This window comes from Lissotriton helveticus, chromosome 2_1 (assembly GCF_964261635.1).
Source record: "Lissotriton helveticus chromosome 2_1, aLisHel1.1, whole genome shotgun sequence".
NCBI classification, from domain to species: Eukaryota; Metazoa; Chordata; class Amphibia; order Caudata; family Salamandridae; genus Lissotriton; species Lissotriton helveticus.
This window is the reverse complement of record NC_136059.1, coordinates 163,212,050-163,226,630: the sequence shown is the minus strand read 5'-3', so window position 1 is coordinate 163,226,630 and position 14,581 is coordinate 163,212,050. Positions and strand designations below refer to the sequence as shown.

The window sequence follows — 14,581 nt, the reverse complement described above, 5'->3', positions numbered from 1 at the left end:
CACCAATGACACTCAACTCTACCTTAAAATTTCCAGTTACATTTATCCACCCATTTCCTGCCTCAAGCAACTCCAGGACTGGACGATCGGTTCTCGTCTAAAGCTACACCAACAAAGACGAGGTCCTGCATGTTCACCAACATCTCCAGCCACATGTCCAAGCCTGGCTATTGAACAAAAATCTGGACTGGACAGCTTCACCCCACCGCTGATAGCAAGCTCTCCTTAACACCGCTGTTAGATTCAAAGACCACATCGTCAAGTAAAAGAAACATGCGTAGTTTAAGCTTGGTATTAGCTCGCCCTCCTATAAAGAGTAAAACTCTTCCTTTTACAAACCAGTTACAGAAGAGGACCACCTCTGATTCACTCACCTGGATGAAGACGCCGCCCAAAGACATCTTACATGCTGCCACAAGTACAAACACACAACCTCAAAAAGAAGCAATTTGATTGGCTCCTCCTCCAAGCCTGTATCTTCTACAGATCACCTGATTACTTAAAAACCCATCATAATGGCACTACAACTGACCTGGCAAAAAAAACTATTGATCTCAGATGGGCAGCGAGCGCCATACCAGATGCAAGAATATTGCCACACTGGAGACAAAAATTGTGCAAGATAGAAAAACCCACATGGCATCTCTACTGTGTTTATAGTCCCAGGATATGAAACAGCATCCCCACTGCCACCAAAACTGGTCCAACCCTCCTGCAATTCAGTCTCTTCAAAGAACACTATACCAGCCAAAAATAGGAAGGAACACACCTTTCCCAAGCCTCTCTGCCTCTCTGTATATTATATCCCTAGGCTCTCACCCTTGTTCAACACTCCATTGCTTTGTAGCTACACAAATCCACTCGCATTCATGTTTGCGCAAACGTAGAGGCCATTTCAATGGAAATGGTGCCGTCTGTAAAGGACAGTGCACTACCATACCATGTGTTAGTGATGTATTTGCAACAGGGTGCTCCAAAATGCACCACCAGCTACACCCCGCACACTTACCACTCTCCTGCTGAATGGGCGTAGCTCATTTACTACATTTGGATTGTTCACGCTCGCTATGTCATCAGTGATGTAACATTAGTGGTAGCACCCCCAATCTGAAAATTGTTCCAGCACCAGTGCTAGTAGGAAGATCTGAGTTTCTAATGGATAGAAGGAAACTATAATTGCGGTAGGTATGTAGTAGTAAAGTTGTATCATTATATTGAACAATCTATTTAAAAGGGAGTGTTCAGTTTGGACAATGCTAGACTGAAAAGAAATGTTCAGCAGAAGTCTTCTTGCTGCAGCAGGTGGCGTTAACTGTGGCTAGGAAAGGGTGCATTAAGGCGCACACATGAGAGGGAAGCTTGTACACTTACTGTCTATTAATGATCACACAGGGTCCAGGGTTCACTGTAATAAATGTAGCGTATTGCTCACACTGGCAGATTGTCAAAGGATGGAGTGGTGCTACTCCAAACACCCTCCCCCACCCCGGTGAACTACACTGCTGCCAAGTCAGAAGGTGATAAGTGGGACCCAAGCCTGGTGCCAAAGAGTTCACCCCTTGTGCTCCCAGTGTCTGAGATCCATAAGAGTATCTTAACGGCACGCGCCTGGATAGCTAATAAAACCATTATTATTGATAACAGCAATAACATTATTATACTGCATTTAGCACCACAGTGTGTGCCATTTCTAAGCACTGTCAAGGGGTTACAAGTTATGCAAATTAGGATTACTCAATTCACCAACTTCTAGGGTGAAAGGCCTAGTTTCCTTGCCAGGATTCGAATATTCAAGTCATAGCAGATGTCAACAAGGAGAGTTTACTTCATTAGGTCATCTACCCAGCCAGATGCGTTTTAGCCAGAGGAGACAATGTGAAAAATGATTAAAACCTCTTCTGAGGAAAAGTTATAACATGTGAACAGGATGGTATTTGTTTCATAGAACCGCTTTGTACTCAGTAAAGAACACAATTCGAAATAACAAAACACTGGAAGCCGGAAATAATTTCTAAAGTGCCAAAACCCTGTGATACGGAATTGCTAGCCGCTTCATTATACCAAATTATACAATCGGAAACAGATGAATCTTCAAACAGTTCGTCAACTGGGCAAGATTGGAAAACAAATGTAGTTCCAAGAGGAAGCCCATTCCTGTATTTCAAACCAGACTATTACATGGTTCACAGAATTCACACCCAATTGTTGCCAAATTAAAAAGAGAACTTATATCAGCCAACAAGTTGGTGCCCGCAGTTGTCAAATGTCTGGTTGGTACGTACAACTTTACTGAATTAGTCATTCCAACCAGAAATTGATGCAGATTGTTTAGACTCTAAACATGGAAGAGCTCATAGGATTAGCAACATCAAACTACACTAGCTACATAATTGTGTACCTTCTGCAGTCTCCTTAGTGTTAGCTGATGCTCCCACATATAATGAACGTCATCTAGAACAACAGAGGAGCAACCTCACAGGCTCTTTTATGTTCTTATGTTTGTACCACTTCCAAATGATGCCTTCCTTTTTATCAAAGATTTGAAGCGGGTTAATTGTGAGGATAACATTGTTTTATAAGTAGACACTTCACAGAACCCCTGAGATATTCCTGCATCTACTGACCTGCAGCTCAGATACATCTGTTTACAAATCTCTCCCTCCAAATGCAAACAGTTCTGGTTCAAGGTCTTTCCATTCAGACTCAAGTCCCCCTCACAAGTCTTAATCCAAAGGCTTATGTATGCACCCTGCAAGCAGAGGCCTTAGCATTCATCCAAAACCGAGCAACTGGTTTGCACATGGTCCTTTATTACCCTAGACCTACATCTAGGAAATCCATTGTTTTGGGAGAAAGTTTATTTAGATGTTGCACCAGAAGAAATGTAAAAACTCAAATCAAAGACAATGTATATTGCTCAGTATAAAAGCAAATTCTTTCTTCTGATTCAGAGAGCGGCTAAAAATGGTGTCTATGTTAATCGGTCACCTCTACACCACGTCCTTCAAGAACACGGTGCAATACTGTGTAGGGTGAACATCCTGGAGAAGTGGACCCCAGTGAAAGTATTCAAATCTTTGAACTGGTGAAAATGCAATCCAGCTTTCTCAGTCCCCCTGGGCAGTTATTCGATCCTGACAAGAAAAGAAAACACAGTAGCCAGATTACATGTGGATGCACAGAGGATAACAGATGAGGAGTCATGCAGCCTGATGAGCAAGCTGCTGGGCTGAGCATCCACCTCTCCTGAGAGCAATCTATATCCTGAGAGTAGAAAATAGTTGTCTGTAGTGTCCGAGCAGGGCTTTCCCTATTTCTTTGTACTACTACTTGTGGATAAAAACACCTCCCTTCTCTGTGTGCACCATTCCTCTGCAATGTTCACAGGAAGGTAGCACGAGGTCTTGTGGCCCTACAGTGGTATGAAATGAAATGAAATAAAATGAAATGAAATTAGCATTTATAAAGCGCGTGCTCACCCGTGGGCATCCCAACGCTAGCGGCAACAACTTATCAATTAGGCGATCATCAAGGGAAAATATGGGTTTTTACTTTCTTTCGAAAGGTCAGATGGTCAGCCTCTAAGCGTATATGCAGGGGCAAAAGGTTCCAAAGCTTTGCCAGATCTTCTTCTATGCCACAATGTAGGATTCCATCGCCCCAACCCTTCTGAAGTAGCTGCCCATTTTCAAGTTGAGCCATTTGACATTATAGTTTTGTAGTCTGAATAGCTCTGCCAGCAATGGAAAGCTTTGTACACAGAGAGAGCAGAGGCCGTCATCCTGCAGCGTTCAAAACAAATTCAAGTCAGTGGGTTTCTTTTTGATCCTGGCACTCTAAACAGTCAGATTCTTGCAGAAATGTTTTTCACCTGGATCTTACAACCACCACCCGGAGGCACCAACCGGTATACATTGGGAGCTGCTATCCTTCTCGCTGGGGGCTCACCATCAACCATAACTGCACCCTGGTACTCCTCACATGCCACTCCCCCTCTCTGCTATGAAGCTCACCACTTCTACCTCGTCTTTAGTATCCTGGACAGAACAAGGAGTTTATAGGAAAGTTCTAAGAAATCCTCACTGCCCCATCCATTCAGCACACCCACACACCATACTTGGTGAAATCAACGTATAAGACAAATCAAGCATGAAAAGAAAAGAAACACCACATTCCTCAACCTCATTGACACAGTCAACGTGGTACAGCAGGTCATCCAATCAACAAACTCCAAAGGCCACATGCTGGACCTCAACCTCTCAACGCCAATAATCGTTCTGTGCAGGCCTCCCAAACCTCTGGACTGGAACGACCACCTCACTATCCCAACCTCTCACCCTATTTCTTTCTGAACAACTATAATGCATTTTTGGAAAACCATGTGAGTAACCAGACTGCAACTGAAAAAAGTATAAGCTGAACCCTTCAAAGACCTCTCCATCAAAAAGAGCTCCAAAAGCAGGAAATGAAATGGAAGAAAACACAGAATCTCATGCTATGCTACTGAAGTCCCTTCATAGAACACACAAACAATTTATCACTTTGGCTAAAGTGAACTATTGCACAAATACTATCAGTGAAGTTCCCAATCAAAGCAGGAAACTCTTCAACAACTACTGATTGATCCTACTAGATCACACTTCACAGACAAGTTCAATGCCACTAAACTCTTCTTCACCGAGAAAATAAGAGAATATCCAACAGCACAACAACAACAACATCAAACCTGCTTCTTCTCTGAGCCCAACTCCTCCATGCTGCCTCCCACATAGGCCATCCTACAAATCCACATCTCTCAAATCCACATCTCTCAAAACCACCCCCTTTGAAGGGCATCACTTCCCTTTATCCTTTATATAAACCCCCTTTCTAGCTAAGGTTTCTCGCCCCCTACTAACCATTCTCAACACCTCCTTCACTCAAGGTATTTTCTCAGACGTTCTCAAGTCAGACCAAATCCTCAAGCTCCTGAAGAAATCTTCACTGGACCCACCATTCATCTACTCCTCATCGGCACGATCCATTGAAAAAGCAGGCTGGGCTCAACTTCAGGATCATATCAGTGCCAACCATCTCCTGAATGACCACCAATCTAGATTCAGATCACGCTGCAGTACAGACACAACTACCTTACAAATCACAGCCAACACCCTCCTGACCACAAATTAAGATATTCCCAGTCTCCCAATATTACTGGACCTCTCAGCTATCTTCGACACTGCACACAACCCCACAATCAGTGACACGTTAAAGTCTCAAATGAGAATCTCTAGAAACATCCATCGTTTTTTCTCCTCGTATATATCCAAACAACTCCAGTTGGTTCATGCATGCACCTCCAAGTCAAAGATTGATTGATCTATACCTCGAAAGAGTCCAACAATTTTAAAACAATTAATCCATTTCTCATTGCAGATAAGAATTTTAAAACAATTTCAAGAAAGATTTAAAAAAAAAAAAAAAAACGTTGTAATATACATATTAATTTATAGGAAACTTTATTAAATAGATCAATTTATCAGCTTGTGTTCTATTCAATTTATAGGGTAATTCTGTAACGATTACGTGCTGCTGTAAGCACAGGGCAGATATAAAGTGCATGCCTCGGGTCTTGTATCCCTCCTTGGCACAGGTTACATATACTAAACTTGTGAGTAGAACTGGACCAATAACGTTTGTATGCATTTAATGGAAGGACACCCAACCTGAGTAAAAGGATTACTCTGCTAATGCTGTGATCCAATGTAAGAGAGTAATCTTTTTGCAGTTGCTTATACTCTAGAATATCAGAGAAAGATTTATACATTGCATCTCTAGGTTCCAGAAGTTCCCAAACACCCACAAGGTTCCCAAGGGTTCCATCTGCCGCCCCCCCCCCCGCCATCTTTGACCTGTACATTGAGCCCCGCTGGCTCTACTCGCAGATAACACCAAAACGATCGTGTGGGTGAGATGTCATGTGATGTCATGTGGTATGTCTCGAAAAGGGGCAGACATGGAGCAAGAACAGGGTGTGGCACAGGACAGCGACAGAGAGAGTAAGTGGCTGATCAAATGGGGGATATCAATGCCTGGAGAGTGAGAGTGAGTGAGAAGTGTCCTGGTGTTATGAAGATGTGTAACAAGGAATTTTTAATCTTCTAGTAGGTGGTTTACAAGAGGATAGGTTGGTTTATTGTTCCTCATTGGAGGGCATTTTCCTTTAATCAAATTGATATCTGTTAGCTATGTCCTTTTTAGTTTAAAGGAGAGGGATCTCATTCAGTACATTTTTGAGTAGTTTGAGATGTTCTCTCTTTCATTGTCAAGGAGGGGAAATGCGTTCTAGCTTCACTTCTTCCACCCGCTACCCTCCCTATTCCGCTCCTTGTTTTCCTTTCTCTCTTACCCTGGAGAGTCCAATCTTGGAGCAGAGTGTTCTCAACTTGTTTTCTTGATGGTGATGAATAAAACCTAGACTTCTTTTACATGATTAATGCTTGTCTTTATTTACAACAGGCTCCCCCTTCACTGTTGCCTTTTGGTACTGGGTGCAGGCAATGTGTTATATGGTAGCATGAGGAGGGGTGTGGGCAGTGTCCGCTCCTCCGCTGTGGGGGAGAAGCGTAGCCCCACTGTTTTTAAGCAGTGCCAAGTAGAAACATAAAATGATAACTTAGAGTTCTCCTTTTATGCTGCCTGACCTGCTGCTTTGCGGGCGGGTGGGGCTGCTCTGCTCTCGGAGTAAGGGAGGAGTGGTTTGCTCACTCCTAAGTGCGCTAAGACTGTTTGGTCGGCCCTTCATGCGCACTTTCCCCGTTCTCCATGCAGGCTGCATTACAGCCTGCATGGAGAACATGCCCACCACTCCAGCCCCTGGCTGAGTGCCGTGTCAGGGCGCACTCAGACCAATCACAACACTGCATTGCAGCGTTGTGATTGGCTTTGGGGAGGGAGTCTGGCTAACTGCTTCCTGTTTCTGGAGTCAGAGGCAGGAGCAGGACTATAGATGCAGGACCCAGCCTCAAGGAAAGTTTTTTTTTTTTTACCGCCTACCACGCGACCCCCAATACTTCCCCAGCGCCCACTCCGCAACCTGCGAGCCAATGCCGGCCGCAACTGGGTGTGGGGGACTCCCAACGTAGTCGAAAGTGGAGCATGGAATCACGGGGTACTTAAAGGTTCCCAGGCTCACCTTGTGGCAGACACCTGATGGGTGTTTGTAAATGGGTATGTTTTACCGGAAGGCAAGCCTCGATAAATTTTGCTTCAGATTTTATCAGGGTAGGCTATTTTTATGGCTTACTGTCCTGTTCTGAAAAGCTGACAAACAGGTGTTGTGTTCACTCAGAAAGTGAATGAGCAATAAAGATGCTTTTAAATCCTGTTTTTATCTGGTCACTTTTGCTGTGCATTCAAAGACAGAGGTCAAATGTCAACATATGTCCTTCAATTTGCTGCTTATTTTATCCTGGAGGTTGGTATTTGCTTTTAGAGTTAGAGGATTGTGTGAAGTGACCTCCCTGACAATCATGCTTTACAACAACAAGTGTGAAATGAAAGGCTGTAGGAGATCAGGTTTTTTTCTAACAGCTTGTAAGTGAACTCTACTTATAGTTCAAAGTACCTCAGTAGTTAGGAAAGCACATTGTAATTCTGTGTGATGGAAACAAAGATTTTAATAGGAACAAAACAATTCAGAACACTTTACTTGGAAAGATACAATTTATAAATATTTTTCCTGAAATCCAATTTCCCCACATTATTGTTTATACGCTATAAAGTTTTATCAGTAAAACTGCATGTTAAATGGGAGTATTAGTGGCAAATAGAATGGAAAATGTTCTGTCTGTAAATGACTAATTACAACATCATGCTATAGTAATATATTTATTAAAAGTACGTTTTTAAAGATGAAATGATAACCATTCCTGCCCGCCCTGACGACAATGCTATTTGTGAACTAAGGGGCGAGGCAGCCATCGAGTGTACCCTATATGTGAGCTAGGTTTTTATTATACATGGAGAAAAAGTTTAGTCTATTAAATACAGCAGACATGCTGAGCTTACTTACTTGAAGGTACTTCTGTATGTCATAATGAAGAATAAGGCAAGCACATGACCGTTAAATCAAAGTAGATTATTCAAGTCACTATAGACCTGCAGGCCCGTTAACATTTTTTTATGATTTTTAAGGGGCCTGGATGGGTTGCCCCTGCTACAACATGGAAATATTCAAATACAAGCAGGACCTCTGGAATTATGCGATTGTGCAGCAGTGCTTTTCTGCAAAATGATGGATTTGCCACATACTCCATCATTCGCTGCATAATTTACAAAATTTAACAACAAAAAAATGTAACTAGGGTAAATTGATCAAAAGTTACTAAAAACATCATGCGTAGTGGAAGGCCCTTCACAGACGTTGATTGGTCACCTTTCAGAGTCTTATTATTTTATTTTGGTGCTAAACTGGTAGTAATGAGGTGAACATTTTACCTACTGCTAATATGTGTAAAAATATCCAAATAATTATGTAATACGAATCTCCCCTAATTGCAATTTAGGAAGACCTCAAAAACATTCGACAAAATGGAGACGCTGCATTACTACTGTTGGTCGTTTATGCAGCTTTTTACACTTTACACTGTGACACCCTATTTCTTAGACTGAAGTTCGAGCAGATGGCATCCCCTCTACTGGATTTCTTCTTACCTAAACAACAGATCACACCACATTCACACACCACCTTTCTCTTCTAACCCTTAAAGCTTAAAAAAAGTTCCACAAGGATCTATTGTCGCACATCTACTTTTTAACATATACATGGAAGCACGTCTAAGTCTCATCAACAGTTTCAAACTCACCTGAAGACAATGGATAATTTTGAAAACAGGAAAACTCTAAAGACCTATGTAAACCAAAACTTAACACTTGCTTCATAGCTATAGAACAATAGGAGACATGGAATCATGTCAAGTGGAATGCTTCAAAAACAGAACTACCGACCTGCAGTGATTGGAAAAATATGACCCTATAAATGTCTGGACAGATGTACTGGGACCCCTCCAAAAATAGCCACAGAAGTGACAGATTTAGGAATTTTCTTTGACTCTACACTTTCCATGAATACTCCAGTGACAGGCTGTCCCTATCAACCTTCGTCTACACAATGAAAACACCTACACACATTTTTCCACATCTCTGATTTCCTCGAAAGGTACAAACATAACTCATCCTCTCAAAACATGGCTATGCGTACTGACTGCACGACAGCAGTCCACTCTCAGCTATCGGACTTCTGCAAATAATCTAAAACTCAGCAGCAAGGCTACTTCTAAATATATGAAACCACATTTTTCCAAACTTGAAGGCTTTAAAATGACCCCAAATTCATTTAAGAAAAAATAATAATGATAAAATTGCAACACATTCCCAATCCGGAAACTTATGTTCCACACTGGCACTGTGCTTAATAATTCCTGCGTACAGGAAGAAAGCCAACGTTGGCACCACTTCCTCTTTGCAAGCAGCAGATTTTGAAATTCCCTACCTATAAAGATATAACTAAGTTCCTCGTATTAAAAAAAGTACAAAGTCAACCATTTGTAATAGTAATAATAATAATAATAATAATAATAATAATTCCACATTTGTAAAGTGCAAACTTATCACCCCGAGGGGTATCCAGACGCAAGGGTGATTAAGTGATCTATTGCCTAGAGTCCCATGATCGAACCGTGAGTCCCGCGGTCCGGATTCAGCTGCTCTGGCGCTGCGCCACACCAATAATGTTCAATATCTAAGTAAAGAGAACAAACCATATAAAACCACTGATAGCCAAACCAAAGAAATTAAGACGGAACAACTTATTAAATGCCCACATGCAATTAAACTTCTACTTTATCAGATTGCAACGTTCTTCAACTTTGAAAAAAGCTAGAGTATTCACTCGCCTTCATTTCTAGCTGAATGATACTCGCTTCACACTCACTCTTCTGCCTGCCTTATTGTCTGAGTGGAATCTACTCTCTTACATGCTGGTGAAGAATTCTTTACTCTACTACAGTAAACTAACTGTACCCCGCCATTCAAACCCTTCTTCCGAGTAACCATTCCGGCAACACCAAAACCTTTCTGACCTGAAATCATGATGTCTCGTTCTGTGTAACCTCTCCTTGCTCTCCACCCTATTTCTTCACCCCTCTTTAAACACTTGCATTAACTCACTCAGTCACACTGATGATTACACCCAACTCCTGTTAGCTTAATATATTACTGAGTAGGAACGCACTGCTTGCATGTAACAGCATCATTACCCCACAGCATCTTGGTAATTGTAGTTCAGTTTTTCACACAAAGTTCATATTATTTTTCAGCTAATGCCGTCTTTCGAAATCGTATCTGTAGACACCAGTGTTTCAGGATTCCTCCCTCATCAATAGAGAATATTTATGGGTTGATGGACATGCTGCCAATTTTCTCAGGTATAATCTCACTCCTAGGGTGCAGGCGTTCCAAAGCTCCTCAACTTGGGGGAGGCTCTCGAACTGCATGAGAAACAAGGTCAAAACTGATTTGTATATGGCTGGGTCTAAACTGGGTTGGCAAAGTGAGAAAAAGATTGATGATGGATTCAACCCAGATCAGTGACTGGGAGTGAGTGTCTGATAAGTTTCAGAGCTCCGTCCATCATCTCCTTGCTTTTGCTTTCTTCGCCCTAAATTGGCAGGCTATGCCCAGGCGTGAGACCCTTGCTCACTTTGCCACTGGATTCAAGCTAGCCTGGCTGAGGAGGGGTGTTGCCACAAAACCAGTACCAGACTGCTGGTTTCTGGTCCAGGGAAGACCTGGCTTGGCAGTTTGGTCCGGACTGTTCCCATGAGGCACAGGGTCAGACTGATTTGCATATGGCCATGTCTGAACTGGGGTGGCAGAGTGAGCTAAAGAGATGGATTCAACACAGATCTGTGACTGAGGAAGAGTGGCTCCGACCATCATCTCCGTGTGCTTACATAACTTAGCAAACCCTGCCACATAATTTGGTCCTTCCACTGATGCATAGTTTCAGTGGCCCCGACTTTAGGTTGCGACCATTTAAGTCGACCCAAGGTGTAGCAACTTTTTTTTTTTCTCTTCTGAGTCCAGTTATTCAGCATCTCCGAGTTATTCTGTGTGAATTAATTATGGTAATAAATGGATTGCTTTTACAGGGGCATGGAAGGAAGGAGGGGGGGGGGGGGCGTGCTGATGCCAGTGGCCTGCCCCTCTCCAAGCCCCCGCTGCACGAGCCGTGGGTGCAGCCAGTGAAAGAGCTGCGTGCCCGGCCCCTGAACACCGAGCGAGGTCCGTCTTTCAGCCCGAGCTCAAACTAAAATGGAGCTTCTGTTATGTAATCACGTCTTTGCTGCCAAGATTTAGTTGCAGTTTGTGTTGCATCAATGAGTATTTAGAAATCTGTGGTTTCAAATTGTAAAATGTACCTGGTACTTAACTTGGCTCATAATGTTTGGGGCGATTGCAGACCCCCACCGCCCCAACCTGAGAACGCCCCCTCCCTGCCTCGTCTACCCTCTGCAGACACATGGCTCTTGATTCTCTAAATAGTCAGTTTAGGCTCATGGGGGTCATTCGGGAGGGGCGTGTGTGTGTGTGTCAGTCATGCGGGGGTGCGTCCCTACAGTTGTCGGGAGCTCTGGACTGTCTCCGAGCCTGCAGCTGTCGGGGGGCTTGTTAAGCACTGGGGAGATCGGGACCTTGTTAAGCACTTGGGGAGATCGGGGACTTTGTTAAGCACTGGGGGAGCTCGGGGACCTTGTTAACCAGGACAGTATCCCACTCCTCCCCGGCCGTGGTGTGCTCGGCGCTCCCCCGTGTTACCTGCTGCTGCCCCGGCCTCTGCTCGGTACCTCCGACCGCCCCTCTCAGCCCTGCGAGCCCAGCGCTGTCGGGAGAGGGCGGGTCTGCTCGGATCAGCTCTCAGTGCCAGCCCGGCCTTAAAGAGGAACGGGCTCCAGAGAGCGTGGGAGAGAGAGGGCGAGCGGGGCGCGGGCTGAGCTGATTCTGTTCCGGATATAGCCCTGTTTAGGGGTGCTGGAGTCCGGAACCCCCTTTAATAAACCGCAGACCCCCTTTATACATGATTTCTGCTGCTGTGCAGTTTTTTTTATTTATTTTATTTATTTATTTATGCGATTTTATATAGCGCGAACTTTACCCGAAGGTGTCAGAGCGCTTTACATAGGACCCAGTTTCAAACAGAAGGACTGACGGTACAAAAAGAATATGCAAATTGTTGGCTTACATAAGAACCAGTTGAAAACATACGGATTGAGGATAACAGGCGTTATAGAAAGATTTAGGATTACATGCGTTATAAAAAGGTACAAACAGAAAAAATTGCAAATGTACAAGAGATAAAGTCACACAAGGAGGAGATACAACTGAATAAAATCTAGGCATATACTAGTGATATCTCTATCTACTTAGGGAGGGGATACACATGGATATACTCTAAGAGTCACATAGGAATGGTAGAAAGCACAGCGGACTCCTGCATAAACTAGTGATTAGAGTTATCTCTATATACATAGGGAAGGGGTAAGACTGGATATATTCTAAAAGTCACATAGGAAGGGTAGAGAGCAACGAGGACTACTACATATTCTAGTGATTAGAGCTATCTCTATATACATAGGGAAGGGATACACATGGATATATTCTAACAGACACATAGGCGACTAGTCGTTAGAGTTATCTCTATATACATAGGGAGGGGATACACATGGATATACTCTAAAAGTCACAAAGGAGACTAGTCATTAGAGTTATCTCTATATACATAGGGAGGGATATGACTGGATATACTCTAAGGGTCACATAGGAATGGTAGAGAGTACAAAGGTCTACTGCATATACTAGTGATTGGAGTTATCCCTGTATACATAGGGAGGGGAAATGAATGGATATACTCTAAGAGTCTACTGCATTTACCAGTGATTAGAGTTATTTCAATAAATCACAGAGCAGAGTTCCAAAAGTGTGGATGCAGTCACAACACAAAGGGAGGGTGGGAGGGATGCAAGGGTAAGGAGAGAAGGGAAAGCAGAAAAGGGAGAAAACATTTGAGGATCATCCACGGGCATAAGGGGTTAAAGGGCGACGGAATGGAAGGAGGGCTAGAGTCCAGAAAAAACTGTCCGAAAACAGCAGCAAGGTGTCGGCCAGGACAGAACAAGAAGTCAAGAACTCCAGGAGAGAAGGTGGGAGTCCAGGTGGAAGATGAAGCTGGAGGCCAGCCGCAGGCGCGTCGCCATCTTGGAGAGCTTGCGGTCAGCCAGCTCGGTGGGGGTGAGCTTGCGCCAGGTGGTGAAGGCCATGTTGACGCTGTTGGTGCGATATGTTAGCGGTAGGCTCCGCTAGGAATCAGCGAGCAGCCAGCGACCCTACCTCCCGGGTTGTTGTCGTCGGGTGGGCACCACACAATAAGGCACTGCAAATGTCCGGTAGATCGTAGATGCAGAGGTAGATGCAGGCGAGGGTCACCGCCAAGGATCCTTGAGGAGGGCTCACCCCCTCAGGTATGAGACACAGAGAGAGCTTGCAGGGCCGCCTATGGGAGAGGCAGTAAGCGCTGGGGCCAGATGGTCAAGTAGAGGCGCCGACCGATAGTTGCATGTCACACCCGGCCGCCATTTTAAGGTCAGGCAGGCAGATTGTGACGGGGGTCGCCCCCGGTGACTTGCCGCTACAGAGGCCCCCCGAGACTATCCTCAACTAGAGGCAGCCCCTGCGTCCCTCAAATTTCGCCCGTCAAGCGTACCTCCCACTGAGGGTTGAAGTCATCGGCGCTCTCATCAGGGCTCCGGCCGCCATTTTGCCCGTGGCCGTCCTCTCCTCGCGTCTCCTCGCAGATCCAGCCGCTTCAGCGGCACCAGGGGCGATCGGAGCAGCCCCGCAGGTGCCCTGCACCTTCCGCTTCCGAGGCGTGCCGAAAACAGCCCCCAGGCCACTGGGGAACCGCCAAACCAAGCTCCCGAGCAGCGCTGGAGCCGGGAGCCGAGACGGATCACGACCGCCCGGCTCCGGCTCCGGTTCTGTGCAGTTAAATGTCTACGTGCCCTGCTGCGAGAAGCGTTCGGCGTTGGCATATTTTGAGACACCCCCTACCCCACCCTCCCCACCAAAGTTCAAGTTCAAATTCAGCCGAACTGATATCAGAAAATTTTAAACATAGACGTCAATTCACCAAAATGCCAGGGGGTAGCAAAAAGTGACATCACACGCCCCCACTCACACACATGCTTGCATACACACACATTCACACACATTATCTTTCTCATGTGAACACACACACCCACAAGCAAGCACACCACATACATTTACAGTATTTATTTTATTTACCTCAACTCCAAGGTAGGTCATATTCAAACTATGTTCCATTTTTATTATACGAATTGTGAATAATTAAACATTATTTACTATTCGGGTAATAAAAAAAAGAGATAAAACTAACCCCCAGATGCATCAAAGTTATGTTTTGCGAGTCCTTAATAGCGAATTTTAAGGATTCGCTATTAAAGACTCGCAAAACGGGATGCAT

At 44.3% G+C, this 14,581-nt stretch overlaps 1 protein-coding gene across 2 annotated transcripts in view; it reads right to left on the bottom strand.

Moving 5' to 3' along the window:
* The window catches only part of LOC144817827 (mitochondrial amidoxime reducing component 2-like), an 84,683-nt gene that overhangs the window by 9,021 nt on the left and 61,081 nt on the right, over nucleotides 1-14,581 (bottom strand). Inside the window, exon 1 of one of the 2 annotated variants that reach the window (XM_078674677.1) lies at nucleotides 11,860-11,998. The exons of the other annotated variant lie outside the window; for it this stretch is intronic. The gene's annotated coding sequence lies outside the window, so the exon portion shown is untranslated. Of the gene's footprint in view, nucleotides 1-11,859; nucleotides 11,999-14,581 lie in introns of those variants that run through there. 2 annotated transcript variants of the gene reach the window in all.